Source organism: Carcharhinus amblyrhynchos, chromosome 8 (genome assembly GCF_965287045.1).
Source record: "Carcharhinus amblyrhynchos chromosome 8, sCarAmb.v2.hapA, whole genome shotgun sequence".
Lineage (NCBI taxonomy): Eukaryota > Metazoa > Chordata > Chondrichthyes > Carcharhiniformes > Carcharhinidae > Carcharhinus > Carcharhinus amblyrhynchos.
This window is the reverse complement of record NC_137331.1, coordinates 29214343-29230631: the sequence shown is the minus strand read 5'-3', so window position 1 is coordinate 29230631 and position 16289 is coordinate 29214343. Positions and strand designations below refer to the sequence as shown.

The 16289-nt window shown below is 45.7% G+C and overlaps 1 protein-coding gene across 3 annotated transcripts in view; it reads left to right on the top strand.

The window, feature by feature from the left end:
- The first annotated feature begins 2685 nt into the window (after positions 1–2685).
- The window catches only part of LOC145346490 (neurocalcin-delta), a 268140-nt gene continuing 254536 nt past the window's right edge, over positions 2686–16289 (top strand). For all 3 annotated transcript variants that reach the window (XM_080193816.1, XM_080193813.1, XM_080193819.1), the window contains exon 1: positions 2686–2817. The gene's annotated coding sequence lies outside the window, so the exon portion shown is untranslated. The remainder of the gene's footprint in view (positions 2818–16289) is intronic.

Genomic DNA, 16289 nt, shown 5'->3' with positions numbered 1-16289 from the left:
CCCTTCCTGTTGGGGAACACTTCAGCGGTCACGGGCATTCAGCCTCTGATCTTCAGATAAATATTCTCCAAGGTGGTCTTCATGACAAAGCAGACCAAAGTGGATAACCTCACATTTTTCTAAATTATACTGCATTTGCCAATCATTTGACCACTGTAAAAAAAAGTTAGACCGCTTTGAACAAGGCTTAACTTTATAAATGGGGATTTCTAATAGTGATATGAGATTGGAAAAGGGATAATTTCACCCAATGTATTTTTAAACCTGTTCAAACATTGAATGATTCTTCAAAGAAACACAATAGATGAAACTATAATAACATTTTTTTAAACAAAAATCTTGTTATTCATGCAAATATAAATATGTGCGTTACCAGTCTCTGCCTTGTTTTTCATTATTATTGGAATTTGAGTCGCAGCAGTGTGGCTGTTAAGATATTGCATTTTGATTCGGTTGTTAAAAGTGGCTCTTGTTATTAAGGTTCTGAATCCCTAGCTTAGAATAAGGAAGTGTGTCTTACACTGGAGAAACCATGTGCTGTATTAGGCAAATGGAATCTATATTTAATGCGGTCTTCTTACAAGTTTGTCTTAAAGAACATGTTTCAGATGTCTGACTGACCAAGATGAGAGACTGCAATACACAGCAGATTGACTGATCTCAAAAGTAGCAGTAACTGCAAAAGGACGCTGAGTGGAGATTGGAGACTGCTGCATCTGGAAGGGCTTATTCCAAGGTGGCAGAGAAGGGCGCTACCACAGATCAGAAACTGAACTGGACAAGCCATATAAATACTGTGGCTGCAAGGACATGTCAGAGACTTGGAATTCTGCAGTGGGTAACTCACCTCCTGATTCACCTATCCACCATCTATGAGATACAAGTAAGGAATGTGATGGTTTACTCTTCACTTGCTTGGATGAGTGCAGCTCCAACACGCAAGATAAAGCTTGACACCATCCAGGACAAAGCAACCCTCTTGATTGGCATCTTATCCATCCCCTTAAACATCCACCCTCTCCACCATTGGCACACATTGACGGCAGTGTGTATCATCTACAAGACACACACCAGTGACTTGCCAAATTTGGCAAATCTTCCAAACTCCAAGGCTTCTGCAACCTCTAGAAGGACAAGGGCAGCAAGTGCATGGGAACACCAGCATCTCCAACTTCCTCTCCAAGCCACACACCATCCTGACCTGGAACTATATCATCAAACGTTCACAGTTGCTGGGTCAAAATCCTGGAATTCTCCCCCTAACAGGCCGCGGGGGGGGGCAGCTCCAGCTCAGGGACTGCAGCGATTCAAGAAGGCAGCTCACCATCACCTTCTCAAGGGTAATTAAGGATGGGAAACGAATGTTGTGGCGCCCATATCCTATGAAAGAATGAATAAACTCACTGCCTCAGGCACTGACCTGAGACTCTGGGTGGGGTCTTCAAGCTGACTGGAAAATCCTGCCCGAGGTCCACAGACCTGTGCATGGTCTGCCTCTGCTCGCTACGCTTCCCATGGTGGGTGGGAGGGGAAAATTCCACCCTCTCATTCGGCAACGCGTGTTATGTTAACTCCTGGAGTGGGATTTTCAGCCACACTCACTCCAAGGTCAGAAAATCCCACCTGAGGTCAATGGATCTTTGCTTTGTCCGTGATCCACCCACTACCATTCCCATGCTGGGTGGGACGGCAAAATTCAACCCTTTGTCTTCTAGTTTGTTAACTAGCTACAATCACCTGTCCCCATGTCTATCAGTGCAGCATCCATACTGCCTCGCAGCCTGTAGTATGACTGCTGTGTACCTTGGTCCGATTCTGAGGCCAGTGTATTTATATTGAAGCATGTGTTATACCTATAAGTTCAAAGCGTTTCCCAAGTCTCTCTCCTTAACTTGTCCCTCTGTTTATTTGATTCAGTTTGCTTGATGGCACGGTGGCACAGTGGTTAGCACTGCTGCCTCACAGCGCCAGGGACCCGGGTTCGATTCCCAGCTTGGGTCACTGCCTGTGTGGAATCTGCACATTCTCCCCGTGTCTGCGTGGGTTTCCTCCAGATGTTCCGATTTCCTCCTGATGTGGAGATGCTGGCGTTGGACTGGGGTAAATGGAATAAGAAGTCTCACAACGCCAGGTTAAAGTCCAACTGGCTTCCTCCCACAGTCCGAAAGACATGCTGTTTAGGTGCATTGGCCATGCTAAATATTCACTCAGTGTACCCAACCAGGGGCTGAACTGTGGTGATTCGGGGATTTTCACTTTGTTGCAGTGTTAATGCAAGCCTACTTGTGACACCGATAAATAAACTGAAATTTCATTTATACCAAAAATATTTTTATTTTCCAAGTGTCATTCCCCCTCCATGGGCCAGTTATGCACAAGAATAACTTTACAGTGACAAGCCCTCCTTCTACACTGGGACTCTAGGATGTAGCATTCCTGCTCTACTCTTTGATCCTACAGTTGAGGAAATGTGTCCTGATGTTTGAGCCGTTTTGGGGGGGGGGGTCTATGAGTTGTGATCTTTTACACTTGTGTTTTCTGGAGATGTTTTTTCCATCCCTGGAGTTGCTTCTCCAGTTGGCCACACATGGAGCTGTAGGCTGACGTCAGCGGGTTTTTTGGGCTGTTTCTATTGAGCTGGATTCTCGGAGCTGCCTGGGCTGGGGAAGGGGGGCGTCTGGGGGGAAACACAGAGAGAAAGAGAGAAGTGAAGCCGGATCGGGAGCGCAACATTTAACTAGGCTTCACTGCCGGCTACAAGCCATCGCCACTTCACTGAATCCGCCTTTGCGGACTGCTCGCCAGAGGAAGGTTTGGGTGAGTTTTATTTTGAGATTGGTGTTGTTGAATGAAGCAGGGAGATTGGATTATCCTGTGTGTGTTTAGCCTTATTGTAAATGGGGCTGGGTGCAGCGTAGCGGAGATCCACACTGCGGAGAGTACTCAACAGATCTGTGTGTGTGTGTCTTTGTGTCTATATGTCTCTCTGTGTCTGCATGCATCTGTCTGTGTGTCTGTATATCTGTGTGTGTGAGGGAGGGTTGTGTGTGTGTCTCTCTGTGTGTGGAGTGGGGATGTGTGTGTGTCTGTATGTTTGGGGGGTGGGTCTGTGTGTGCGTCTCTGTTTCTGCGTGTCTCTGTGTCTGTATGGGTATGGATGTGTGTGTGTATGTATGTGTTTGTTTCTGTCTCTCTGTGTGTACGTATGTATCTGTTAGTCTGTATGAGGGTGTTTGTGTGTGTAATAGGGAGCCTGTACCAGGTCTATCTCTCTCCCCCTGTGCTGTGTGCTGGCTCTGCCAAGGAACTGAACAATTCAAGGTCCAGCCCACCCCGAGAGGCTCAGACATCTTTTCAATGGAGCCGAGCCTGGCTCATCCTTAGTCAGGGTAGAGAGGACAGAGCCACTCTGGGATAAGGGAATTTGGGAGTTCAGTGCTTGAACTTGACTTTATTCCCCTCTGTTGGGTGAAAATGAAGTTTCAAATGATCGGGGTGGGTTTCCCTCTCTCGCCTCCCCTTTACATTGAGTCCTGACCTGCAGCAGCTCAGCCTAGCGGTCACAGGGCAATTGAGGAACTGACCTGGGCTCTGATTAAAACCGAGTCGAGCAATCCACGCCAATCTCTCGGCATCAAATTCTTCCAGAGAGGGGACATTGCTTTGTAGCATCAGGGCAAACCTGTTGTTGCAGGTTGTGTTACACAGAGCACTCAGGAGGAAAAGTAGCATCTTTCCTACTTCCAGTTACAATACTTCACCCAAACAATATTGCCCAACACACTGGGAATGCACGGAGAATGAATCCATTTCTAAATGTTTCATTTGAAGCAAGTATTTCATGAATGTGTGGTACTTTTTCTACAGGGAATGTGATTACAATTCTTCTAATGTGTATATGCATGTTTAGAAATAAAATAAGCTGTGTGTTTAACTGATCTGGGAATTAAGAAAGACAGAATTCTGGAAAGTAAGAAATGCCGGCGACAGACAGAAACCAGCTAGTGCCTTGAGAACTAACTTGACAGAGCCCACTACTCAGAAGCAGAATTTGTACAAAGTGGCAGCTGATGGTCTTTTTTGTAAAGGATTAAAACTGTTAAGTGGGGATAGAAGGTGAGTTAAATGCAATTAGTAAATTCTGAATGATGTTGAATCAGGTACCCGCCTTTCTCTGTCAGATTGCCTTCCTGTGAGTCTCTCCCACTTTTTCCCGTTTAACCCGGGAGCGACAGGGATTCCTAGAGGGGGTTGTGTAAAAGAGTTGAAGGGGTATATTGGAAGTTTTCGCAGTGTTAAGAGTGTTCATGTAGCAGGTTCGGTAATAGAAGTGATTATACTGTTGCTCCTGGTTTCTGGCTACTGGTCACTGCACTTATGGCCATTATTGTACAATAATCAGCATTTCACCACTTATGATTCGGGGGTGGAACTCACATTTGCACACGTTCCTTTGCCTCACGGGGAAAACAACACGTTTCAGCTCATGGTAAGTGTTGCTCATGGAGCTACAACTAGATATAGTGGCTGTTGGTGTTCTCTGTCTGATTCATATGCGCTAATGGTGCAGAACTTGCCACAAGTGGTGATAATTGGAACAGTGTTGCATTAGTCGATAACAAATCGTGTAAAGCTTTCTTTCCCCTTTTGAAATGATTTGCTACCGTCCATTACAGTGAAGCTGATGCAAAATGATTGGAAATAATACATGGTGTGTTTTATTTCCAAGATTTGTTAGGATGCTACCGGGACTTAATGGTTTGAGTTAGGAGAGGCTGGATAAACTGGAGCTTTTTCCCCTGGAACATGTGAGGCTTAAGGGTGGTCTTATAGAGGTCTATAAAATAATGAAGGGCGTCGAGCAGTTAACATCTTTTCCCAACAATAGGGGAGTCTAAAACTAGAGAGTATAGGTTTAAGGTGAGAGGGGAGAGATACAAAAGAGTCCAGAGGGGCAATTTCACCACTGAGGGTGGTGAGTGTCTAGAACAAGCTGCCAGAGGCAGTAGTAGAGGTGGGTACAATTTTGTCTTTTTGAAAAGTGTTTAGACAGTTACATGGGTAAGATGGGTATAGAAGGATATGGGCCAAATGTGGGCAATTGGGACTAGACTAATGGTTAACGAAAAAGGGCAACATGGACAAGTTAGACCATAGGGGCTGTTTCCATGCTGTAGATCTCTATGACTCTATCGTGCTTTGTGACAACAATGAAGGATATATTACTTCCAGCACAAGTGAAAACTGCTGACTAGGGTGGATAGTCAGAGGCTTTCTCCCAGATGGAAGGGTCGACTACAGGAGGGCATGGATTTAAGGTGCGAGGGGGTTCCCTCTCTCTCTTGCCTCCTGTTTGCATTTATCCTGACTTGCAGTAGCTCTCAGGCTAACGGTCACATGGCGATTGAGGGATTGACCTGGTCTCTAACTAAAACCCAGTCAAGGGGAGACACGCGGAGAAATTTTTTCACTGAGTGTGGTGCATGCCTGGAGTGCGCTGCCAGTGGAGGTGGTGGAATCAGGCATGTTAGAAACATTCAGGGCGTATCTTGATGGATGCATAAACAGAAGGTGAGCAAAGCAGTGAGAGGGTGCAGAAGAGATTTACAAAGATAGTGCCAGAATTGAAGAAAGGTGAAGCAGGCGTGAGACTCTTCCCCTTGGAAAAAGAGAAGAGGAAACCTGATGTTGGCTTTAAGAGGTTTTATACATTGGATGCGGAGGTTTGCAGTGAGTAATTGGGACAGGAATTCTGGGGTTACAATTGGAAAGTTCGCAGCATAATGTGTTACTGTGGTGCAAATGAACTCCTGAGTTCCATTAACAGATGGACTGTGTACAAGTAAAGAGGATTTATATTTTTGTGGCATATAATGCAGGCCAAATCCCACTGTGCGGTGTTCTGATGAATTGTAGGAAGGATATTAATATCCCTCCAAAGATACAGATGAGCATTACAAGTGATTCTGAATGTTGCAAATCCAGTTATGAAGGGAAAGTTAAGGAACTGTTTTTGTTCCTTTGATAAAGAGGAGGCTGCAACACAGTTTTTGTCCATTGTGGATCCCCCCCTCCCCCCACACCGTCCTGTCGTGGGTCCAGTCGCATCAGTCGCTCTCTTAAATCGTCCTGACGTTTTCTGTTTTTGGAAGTTGACCCACGCTGCCCTGTATGATTTAGCCTAAAACTGGGGACGTAACAAAAGCATTCCTGTCCCTTTCACACATGGGATCTCATCAATCTCTCCAACGGCAGACTGAACTAACAGTATGGGATGCAAAATTGTTTCCAATCACAAGCTGCTTTAATCCAATTTGAGGGGAGTTGTTTATAGCAACGGGTAAAATCACAACTGGGTTCAGTCACTACTTATCTCCACGTAACAGCATAAAACGGCTGCACATTTTGCTCCTTAACTTCAGTGATTTATCTTGCCTGACTATAATGGGCCAACCCTTCTGTATTGTGCCCTATATCCCAGGGCTAGAACCACTCTCCCTGCAGTCTTTTAATCTTCTTTGCTGCCTTCATCTCCCTGCAATTTTTTTTAAATCTTCCTTGCTGCCTTCGTAATGTTTTGTTAACGATGTTCTGGTTTTTAAAAGCCTTTGTCACTGTGTCAAAATCCCCTTTCCCAGTGTTTCCTGCAGCCTGCCGGGTCACAGGGTTTACCAGCTGAATAGTGAGGACCCAGTCAAGCTAATGACTTGCCGTTTAGTCTCTGAAAGAAACAGCTGGCTTAATCCTAACTTAAAACTGCCTTTTGTCTGACTGCCTTTTTTAATATTAAAGATAAAAAAACCTTCATTTTTCAACCTCCCAGCATCTTCATATACCTGTGGAAAAATGGTCAACTGCGATGTGACAAAAAGCCATGAGATTTAGGGTGGGGGGAAGGGAGGTGGTTTCTGCTGCTCTCCCATCCTCAGGGGTCTCAACAGCGCAGGCAACATAAATGTCTTTTATGTTTTTACCTCCTGGGCGTTCCAGCTGCCTCACTAGAATCCCCATCGAAATTCATGCTCAGTGACTTTTGAGATGATCTGCTTTCCATCAAGATTATGACAGGAATGGAAAGCCTAAGAGCAGGCCATTCAGCCCCTCGAGCCTGCTTTGCCATTTGACAAGGTCATGGCTGATCGACCATTTTCCCCACTCTACTATTTATTTTATCATTTATTTATTAGTGTCACTAGTAGGCTTACATTATCACTGCTGTGAAGTTAGCACAGTGGTTTGGGTGGCACAATGGCACAACGGTTAGCGCTGCTGCCTCTCAGTGCCAGGTATCCGGGTTTAATTCCAGCCTCGGATCACTGTCTGTGTGGAGTTTGCACATTCTCCCTGTGTCTGTGTGGCTTTCCTCCATGTGCTCTGGTTTCCTCCCACACTCAACATGAGAAGGTTAGGTTGATTGGCCATGCTGAATTGACCCTCGTGTCAGGGGATTAACAGGGTAAATACGTGGGGTTATGGAAATAGGGCTTGGGTGGGATTGTGGTTGGTGCAGGCTCGATGGGTCGAATGGCCTCTTTCTGCACTGTAGGGATTCGATGATTCTGTAAGTTGCTGTGAAAATCCCCTAGTTGCCACACTCCATCCCCTGTTTGGATTCAGAGAGGGAGAATTTAGCATGACCAACACACTTGACAGCTTGTCTTGGACTGTGGGAGGAAACTGGAACACCTGGAGGAAACCCATGCAGACACAGGGAGAATGTGCAGATTCTGCACAGACAGTGATCCAAGATGGGAATTGAACCTGGTTCCCTGGCAATGTGAGACAGCAGTGCGAACCGCAGTGCCACTGTGTCGCCCCCTCATATCTCTATCTTTAATAATGCAGCTGTTCCAGAGGTGGGTGGAGGACTCGGATTCTCGTGTGCCTGAACTAAAATGAAGGATATTAGAACCCAAAGAGGTATAAATTAATGCGAGTGACTTCAAGTGACGCTTAGCTATATGATAAAAGCAAATTATTGCGGATGCTGGAATCTAAAACCAAAAGAGAAAATGCTGGAAAATCTCTGGCAGTATCTGTAAGGAGAGAAGAGGGCTGATGTTTTGAGTCCAGATGACTCTTTGTCAAAGCAAAAAGGCATAGAAAGTGGGAGATATTGTAAGCTGCGACAGATGAAGATGTCGGGGTAAGGTGGGGGAAAGGGTGGGTGAGAGGTGAAATTTAGAAAAGGGGGGGGGAAGGGGAAGCAAAGGGGGAGAAAAGATAAGGAAAGGGTCAGTCCTAATTTACCCTCTGGTTTCGGCCTCTCTGCTATTTGGCCATTCACACCCTTTATTCTCTCTCTGGACTGCTGGTTTCTGTGGCTATCTTTAATTCCCTCACCCTGCAGTATAAATATCTCCCACTTTCTAGCTTTGACAAAAGGTTGGCTGGACTCAAAACATCAGCTCTTTTCTCTCCTTACAGATGCTGCCAGACCTGCTGAGATTTTCCAGCATTTTCTCTTTTAGCTTAGATACATTGCATAAAGGATTGTGTGGTGGTAGGCACATCTGTAAGTGAGATTAATTCTTGAAAAGCAACCGTGTACTGGGACTTACAGATATTCACTTGTTCCTTCAAAATTCTTCCGTTCCAGCACACGACTAACTCATAATTTGTCATGAGTTAGGATGACATTAAGCAGCTCGGTCACTGTGGCCACCAGGTTGTGTAGTAGACTGTGCGGCTCTGAATTTGGGATTGAGTGACACTGGTGTGTTTATATGGGAGAAACCTGTTACTGGACGAGAACTGTGATTAAACAGATGGCACAGTGGAATAGCGGTCAGCACTGCTGCTTTGCAGCTCCAGGGACAGGGGTTCGATTCCTGACTTGGGTCACTGTCTGTGTGGAGTTTGCACTTTCTCCCTGTGTCCACGTGGGTTTCTTTCAGATACTTCGGTTTCCTCCTCCAGTCCAAAGATGTGTGGGTTAGGTTGATTGGCCATGTTAAATTGCCACTTAGTGTCAGGGAGGCTAAATATGTGGGGCTCCGGGGATAGGGCCTGGGTGGGATTGTGGTCAGTGCAGACTCGATGGGCACTGTAGGGATTCTATGAAAGACTTCCCCCAACAAAATAGTAATGTTCCACTTTCACTCTTAAAAATAGCATTTTTTTATTTCAGGCAATTGTTTGCTTAAGAATTTTTGTCATCTTAAAAAGATGATGTGAACACATTGAGATGTTTTCACAATATCTAATCTCATTGTCAAATTAAAACAACACTTTCATACCTCCAGGGCAGAAAACACAATTTCAAGATTGTGAAAGGCACACTAAGAAGGCATGCCAATATTCCAGCATTGAACGGAAGAAATAGGAGCAAAAATAGACCACCAGGCCCTGGAGCTTATTCTCCCATTTAGTACAACCCATTGAGAGATCAAAAATCGACCTCAAGGATAGAATATCCAGAATTTCCTGCAGTAGAGAATGCCAAAGAATCGCAGCTCTCTGGGTGAAGAAATTTCTCCTCACCTCAGTCCTAAATGATTGGCTCTTTATCCTGAGGCTGTACCCTCGTGTCCTATATTCCCCAGGTAGGGAAGCAATCCTCTTGGTGTCTACTCTGTCAACCCCATCGGAATCTTCCATGTTTCAATGGGATTGCCTCTCAGAACTAACCGACAGCAAGAACAGCAGGTCTGGCCACATCTGTACGGAGAGAAAAGAGCTGACATTCCAGACTTGAAACAACAGCTCTTTTCTCCCCTTGCAGTTGCTGCCAGACCTGCTGAGACTTTCCAGCATTTTCTCTTTTGCTTTCAGATTCCAGCATCTGCAGTAATTTGCTTTTAAACAGCAAGAACAGGCTGGTTAAAAACACTGGACTGACTTAAAAACAAAACTGCCTCATGCTATAATTAGAAAAAGGCATGGTTGTTCTTAAAGTAGGAGGCCTGACTGGTTGAAAGGCCTTCCTTCTATCTTGTGATCAGCATTACAGAATACTCGTATTTTAAGGAGGCAGCACTATTCTGACAATTAGCCAGTCCACAAGCATAAGTGGACTGGCAAGGAATTGTTTTAATGCAATGTGTAATTTCAGAGGAATAAGAAGGGTGGCGCAGTGATTAGCATTGCTGCCTCACAGCGCCAGGGATCCGGGTTCATTTCCAGCCTTGGGTGACAACCTGTTTGGAGCTTGCATGTTTTCCCCATTGGTTTCTTCTGGGTGCTCTGGTTTCTTCCCACAGTCTGAAGATATACAATTAGGTGAATTGACAATGCTAAGTAGCCCTTGGTGTCCAAAGATGTGCAGATTAGGTGGATTAGCCATGTGATAGGAAGGGAAAGGTCTGAGTGATTGCTTTTTGGAGAGTTGGTGCAAACTGAATGGCCTTTCTGCAATGCCAGGGTTCTATGTTAAGTTTGTTAATTGCAGCCACCTTACATCAAAGTGCTTTGAAAGCCAGGCCAGGAGATCTCAATGGTGGCTGCTCTTAAGGCCACTGCTTGGGGCATAAAAAGATTAATTTAAAAAGGAAGGGAAATGTGACCTTGATTTGAAAAATAAGTCTCCTTACAGCAATTCCCTCTGGGTCGTGAGTATCGCTTCCCTGCAGGGTTTTGTCAATATTTTGTGGGTTCTGGGCGACTATGCTCCATTTATTCTCCCTCGAAACGTACAAACGTTCCAAATGATTTCTTCGGCATCTAAACTACAGACTCACAAACACAGCCTTCTCAGGCAAGTTATTTTCCTGTTCCACAAATCCTAAACATTATGATTGTTCCTTAATTTGCTGTGTTTATTTCTCATTGGTAATTTGCATTGCTGTCACTGGCTGAATACTGGATTCATTCATGATCAGCACTGCAGCATTTACTAATTGCTGTAGCTGTAATTGAATTGCTGAGTTGCCAGTGAGATGTTTCGGAATGTGTATCTAGAACAACTCATCAAAAATGCTGCACTAATTAAAATATCAATAAGTCCTAATTGCACAGCAGCTGTGATTATTCCTGTTGATTTACAGAGCTACCTGCTGGGTATCCCTGGGTGGTCCCAAGAATCTGACTTGTTGGAAGGCTGAAAGATCCCATCATCTCAAGTGCGGCAGTCACCGAGAACTCCCCAGCGTAAGCAATGTCTGCAGGAGCTCAGCCTGGCCCCCATCTTGTTTCTGCACACTCCTAACAGGAGATGGATTGTGTGCGAGGCCGCTGCTTTTTATTGTTTCCATGTCACGTGCCCTACAAGCGCCATTTACTATCCATCAAAAGCTCTGATCCGGTTGTATCTGATAGGGGACGGCACAGTGGTGCCTCACAGCATCTTGGACTTGGGTTCAATTCCTGGCTAGGGTGACTGTCTTGCTGGAATTTTACCGGCATGATTGCCCCAGAATCGGGGTGGGCGAGACTCGCAGAACGGCATTCTCTGTTGGCCTCAGGCAGGACCTTGTGAGCGTTGGGTGGGTGAGGCAGTAAAATTCCAGCATCAGTGTGGAGTTTGCACGTTCTCCCCATGTCTGTGTGGGTTTCCTCCAGGTGCTCCGGATTCCTCCCACAGTCCAAAAGTGCATTGGCCATGTTAAATTCTCCCTCAGTGTATCTGAACAGGCGCTGGAGAGTGGTGACTGGGGGATTTTCACAGTAGCTTCATTGCAGTGTTAATGTAAGCCTACTTGTGACACTAATAAATAGACTTTTAAAAAAAAAATTAAACTGTGGACAAAGTGGACTTCCTTGGCAACTCCCATGATCACTTTGGGTGGAATTAACCATGGAGATAAGCAGCATGGAGGAACTTGAAGTTTTGTTGGGTTGGGTCATAGAGTGATAGAGGTTTACAGCATGGAAACAGGCCCTTCAGCCTAACTTGTCCATGCCACCCTTTTTAATCCCTAAACTAATCCCAGTTGCCCACATTTGGCCCATATCCCTCTGTACCCATCTTACTCATGTAACTATCTAAATGCTTTTTAAAGACAAAATTGTACCTGCTTCTACTACTACCTCTGGCAGCTTGTTCCAGACACTCACCACCCTCTGTGTGGAAAAAATTGCCCCTCTGGACCCTTTTGTATCTCTCCCCTCCCTTAAACCTGTGCCCTCTAGTTTTAGACTCTCCTACCTTTGGAAAAGATACTGACTAGCTGATTTATACCTCCCGTTATTTTATAGATCTCTATAAGATCACCCTAAAGCCTCCTATGCTCCAGAGGAAAAAAAGTCCCAGTTTATCCAACCTCTCCTTCTAACTCAAACCATCAAGTCCTGGTAGCATCCTAGTTATTTTCTACACACTATCTAGTTTAATAATATCCTTGGGGAAGAATTATGTTGCAACTGTGAATGCTTTATGAATAAGAATGTTTGAGGTGGGTTTTCTGACCTGTTGGGAATGGGGTGGGTTTTGCATCAACCTGTCTCTGTAACCATCCAATCTTCCAAGGCTTCAGCACATATTTTGGTGATGTTTCTGGGACCAAGCCATTGAAGATGGATGAAAATGACTCTTTAAATTCCTTTGTTCCTGGGATGTGACCATCGCTGACTAGGGAAGCATTTATTACCCATTCCTACAGGCCCCTGAGAAGGGGGTGGTGCACTACCTTCTTGAACCGCTTGGGTCTCTGTGGTGTAGGGACACCCACTGTGCTGTTAGGGAGGGAGTTGCAGAATTCTGACCCAGCGACATAGTTTCAAGTCAGGATGGTTTGTGGCTTGAAAAGTGGTGGCATTCCAATGTGTCTGCTGCCTTTATCCTTCTAGATGGTAGAGTTTGCAGATTTGGAGAATGCTGTCAAAGTTACCTTGGTGAGTTGCTGCAGTGCATCTTGTATCTGGTACGTACAGTTGCCGCTGTGCGTCGGAGGTGGAGGGAGTGAATGTAGAAGGTGATGGATGGGGTGCCAATTAAGTGGGCTGCTTTTTCCTGGATGGTGTGGAGTTTCTTGAGTGTTGTTGGAGCAGCAAGTGGAGGCTATTCCATCATATTCCTGACATGTAGGTGGCAGACAGGTTCTGAGAAAGGAGGAGGTGAGTTACTTACTGCAGGATTCCCAGCCTCTGACCTGCTCTTGTAGCCACAGTGTTTATGTGGTTAGTACAGTTCAGTTTCTGATCAATGGCTATTTGGCAGATTTTTAATTGGTAATGAGTTGAAGGGTTCTGCAGAGAAGGCAGGAAAATGGGGATGAGGAGCATATCAGCCCTGATTGAAAGGCAGAGCGGACTCAATGGGCTACGTGGCCTACTTCTGCTCCTTTTATCTTATGAATTTATGATGGGAGGAGGCGGTGGCCTAATGGCATTATTGCTGAACTACTAATCCAAAAACTCAGCTCATGTTCTGGGGACTCGGGTTCAAATCCCTCCACGGCAAATGGTGGAATTTGAATTCAGTGGAATTAAGAATCGACTGATGGCCATGAAACTACTGTCAATTGTTAAAACACCCGTCTGATTCACTAATGTCCTTTAGGGAAGGAAATCTGCCGTCCTTACCTGCTCTAGTCTACATGTGATTCCAGAGCAATGCAATTGACTCTCAGCTGCCCCCGAGCAATTAAGGATGGGCAATAAATGCTGGCCAGCCAGCAGTGCCCAAGTCCCACAAATTAAATATTCAGCAATGGTAATCACAATACTTGCTGCACTGCAGCGTGACTGACAAGCTGAGAAAAAATACCTTAAAATAAAAAACTGTGTTCAATTGCAGTAGGTAAGGAAACTTTATAATTTGAAATCTCCTGCCACACTGTCGTCCTGACTGTGTCTGGCATCAGAAATCCAATGGCATCTCGGTAATCAATGTCACCGAGGTGATGATAATTGGATAAATACAACTGATGATGTATTATCATGATCTATACTTGAGTATAGCTGACTGAATATGTGTGACTGTATTGGTCTTTCATGTTGGGAATATTTTAAATTGGGGGGCAGCAGTAGTATGTCACGTCCAGTCCCAAATCTTTATAGTTAAAAGATGAGAAACAAAGTGCACCTTTGTCAAAAACTGTCCAAATCTTTGTGCAAAGGATCGGAGGACTCTGTCTTGGCACCTGGTTTGACCGTAAGAGGAGAATTTGTAGTTTAGTATTTGATTCGTAAGAACGTAACTAGGAGCAGGAGAAGGCCTCAAGCCTGCTCCGCCATTCAATCAGATTGTGGTTGATCTTTTTGTGGACTCAGCTCCACTTACCCACCCGCTCACCATAACCCTTAATTCCTTCACTGTTCAAAAATTTATCTATCCTTGCCTTAAAAATATTCAATGAGGTAGCCTCAACTGCTTCACTGGGCAGGGAATTCCACAGATTCACGACCCTTTGTGTGAAGAACATAACATAAGAACTAGGAGCAGGAGTAGGCCTTCGAGCCTGCCCCGCCATTCAGTAAGATCATGGCTGATCTGAAGTGGCTCAGTTCCACTTTCCCGCTTTCTCCCCATAACCCTTAATTCCCTTGCCTATCAAAAACCTATCTACCCATGACTTAGCAAGGTAGCCTCCACCACTTCAACAGGCAGAGATTCACCTCCTCAACTCTGTTCTAAATTGCCCCCCCCCTTATCCTGAGGCTGTGCCCTCTAGTCCTGCTATCCTTTCTGAGCAGGAAGAATCTCTCTACCTCTACCCTATCCATCCCCTTCATTATCTTATACGTCTCTATAAAATCCCCCCTCATCCTTCTAAACTCCGAGTACAGGCCCAGTCTATTTAGTCTCTCTTCATAGTCCAACCCCCTCATCTCCGGTATCAGCCTAGTGAACCTCCTCTGCGCTCCCTCCAAGGCCAAAATATCCTTGCGCAAGTGCGGTGACCAAAACTGCACACAGTACTCCAGCTGCAGCCTCACCAGTGCCCTGTACAGTTGCAGCAAGACCTCCCTGTTTTTATATTCTATCCCCCTCGCTATAAAGACCAGCATCCCATTCGCCTTCTTGATCACCTGCTGCACCTGCAGACTGGGTTTTTGCGACTCATGCACAAGGACCCCCAGGTCCCTCTGCACCGTAGCATGCTGCAGCTTTTCGCCCTTTAGATAGTAATCCCTCCTACTATTGTTCCTGCCAAAGTGGACAACCTCACACTAGCTAACATTGTACTCCATCTGCCAGGTCCTCGCCCACTCGCTCAGCCTATCCAGATCCCTCTGCGGACTTTCCACATCCTCCGCACAATTTGCTTTTCCACTCATCTTTGTGTCATCAGCAAATTTCAACACCCTACACTCAGCCCCCTCCTCTAGATCATTTAAATAATTGGTAAATAGTTGAGGCCCCAGCACTGATCCCTGTGGCACTCCACTAGTCACCAACCGCCAATCAAAATAGCACCCATTGATACCAACTCTCTGCCTCCTATTAGACAGCCAATCCTCTATCCACGCTAATACCTTACCCCCAACTCCATGCCCCCTAACCTTCTGAAGCAACCTTTTGTGCGGCACCTTATCAAACGCCTTCTGAAAATCGAGAAACACCACATCCACCGGTTCCCCTCTGTCTACCGCACTAGTCACATCCTCATAGAATTCCAATAAATTTGTCAAACACGACTTCCCCTTAATGAATCCATGCTGCGTCTGCTCTATCAAACAATTCTTCTCTAGGTGCCTCGCTATTTCTTCTTTGACAGATTCCAGCATTTTTCCAACAACAGACGTTACACTAACTGGCCTATAATTCCCTGCCTTTTGCCTGCTACCTTTTTTAAACAGCGGCGTAACATTAGCCGTTTTCCAATCTTCCGGCACTTCCCCGGAATCCAGCGAAGTTTGGTAAATAATCACTAAGGCATCCACTATCACCTCTGCCATTTCCTTCAGAACCCTGGAATGCATTCCATCTGGTCCTGGGGACTTGTCCACCATCAGTCCCGCTAGTCGATCAAGCACTACCTCTCTCGTGACAGTAATCGCATTCAGCACTCCCTCGGCACTGCTGATCCCAATGGGTAGTGCCAAGGTGCTGCCTGGGCATGGGTGCTTTGCCCCTTGGGCACTGCTGGGAGGCACAGGCTGGCATTGCCAGGATGCCCATGCCCAGGGGGCACCACTCCCCACCACCTGACCCCCTGGGGGGGGGCCTCACTTGCCCTCCCTTTCATTCCAGCAGGGTCTTACGTGAGCTCCCCAAACATAGGGAGCTAGTCTGAACCCTGCCAGAATAAAGTACTCCTAGTGGGGTGGCAGATTCGATGGGGACCTGAAAGGAGCTGATAATTAGCAAAGCTACATATTTAAAATAGATTTTAAAAATAGTTAAATTACATACCTACCTTCCCGCCAGTTTCCAGTGTGGGCTGGCCAGCGAATGCTCGCTGGCT